General features: G+C 64.4%; 1 protein-coding gene across 4 annotated transcripts in view; it reads right to left on the reverse strand.

Annotated features, from left to right (window-relative positions):
* The window catches only part of LOC113213577 (CUGBP Elav-like family member 2), a 275,917-nt gene that overhangs the window by 26,423 nt on the left and 247,950 nt on the right, over positions 1-1,544 (reverse strand). The window lies entirely within an intron of this gene.

The following is a 1,544-nucleotide window of genomic DNA, read 5'->3' on the forward strand; positions in this document are numbered from 1 at the left end:
AGTCACGGCTTGCAATGGGGTGGGGGGTGAGAGACAAACCAGGCCGCGGGGCCACAAAAGTGGGTCAAAAGTTTTTCTCCTCGGACCGCCCCCGCGCCGCCCCCCACGGCTCATTGGACTGGATAGAAGCCTCTCAATCTTAGGAACTTTGGCATCACACCGCCGCCACCGCCCACCCTCAACCCTCAGCTGCTGCTGCTGCTCGGGGGCAATAATTCAATTCGCCTCTAAGTTTTAAGGTAAATTTATTCCGTTTTGCGAAATTAATTTTATCAGGAGCAGCAGCAGCAGCAGCAGAGCCGTCCGGACCGGGGCCCAGACCAGGAGGAGGAGGAGGATGGCGGCACGGCAAGCCGAGCGCGCCGGAGGTATACTGACTGATCCGCGCCCAGCCAACCGATCCAACGGGCTCCGGGGGGGATCCGGGGAGCGGGAGGTGATCCGGGACGGGACCTCCGGAGCCCCAACAATACGCGAGGAGATATCAACCAGCCGCCACCACAGGGCAGCCCGGCCCAGAGAGCGCCGCACGTTATTTTCGATATTGCTTTGATTCCATTTTTACCCAACCGCTCCGCGCCACGCCGCGCTTCGCCACAACCTCTCCCTCCCTTCTCCTTCTCTTCTTCTTCCACCGCCGGCCGGCCCGGCCAATCCACTTACCGCAATTGAAAAGCTGTGCGCGGGTGCGGACAAATATCCCTTTATCTTTGTCGCCCCCACAGGGAGGGGGCACGGAGGGGCCGAGACAGAGAGAGAGGGAGGGAAGGAGAAGAGAGGAGAGGGGCGACACGAGGAACAGGGACAGAACAGAGAGGAAGAGGAAGAGAGCAAGAAAATAGAGAAGAAGAAGGGGGAGCCGGCGGTCGTGTCGGTGTCGGGTCGGGCGCGCGGCTAGACTGGCACGCCCGCGATGCAGGCGACCCGCTGCGCTCCGCAGCGCGCCGGGCCTGCGTGCGTCCGATCCGCGGGCGCTCCGCCGCGTCGGCCGCCGGGGCTGCTCGGCGCTCGACAACGATCGGCAGCTCTCTCCCAAACCGGTTCCGGCGCGGCGGCGGTGGCGTGGCCTGCTCCGCGAGCCCGTCGGATACTCCCCCTCCCCCCGCTCCCCTCCTCGTCGACTTACTAGACCCTGGCTGGCGACACGCTCTGCGCGCCGCGACTCCGCCGCTGCTGTTGCTTACACACTCGTAAAAAGAAACGGCCTAGAGTACCCCGACTGCCAGTGCGGGGTGGATTACGGCGACGCTGCCCACCTCGTCGACTCATGCCCGTTTGTAGACCGCGTCGCTTTTGCTGATGCTCTGGTTGCCTTGGGCCATGAAGACGCCGTCCTGCAGCCTCTTCCTCTGGCGGACCTGCTCCTCGCGCCGGTGACATATCTCCCGGCCTTGGCGGCCCTCTTGCGGGCCAACCCCGCGCTCCGGCTTTGACCGGGCGCGCCACTACCTTGCTACCTCCTGTTTCCGCCGTCCGCCGCCTTGTCGAAACAGCGCTGGGTCCATGCCGCTGAGGCGTTCCCACTACACTGAAACCCCCCCCCC

Source organism: Frankliniella occidentalis, unplaced genomic scaffold (genome assembly GCF_000697945.3).
Source record: "Frankliniella occidentalis isolate FOCC.00 unplaced genomic scaffold, Focc_3.1 Scaffold8, whole genome shotgun sequence".
Taxonomy (NCBI): Eukaryota; Metazoa; Arthropoda; class Insecta; order Thysanoptera; family Thripidae; genus Frankliniella; species Frankliniella occidentalis.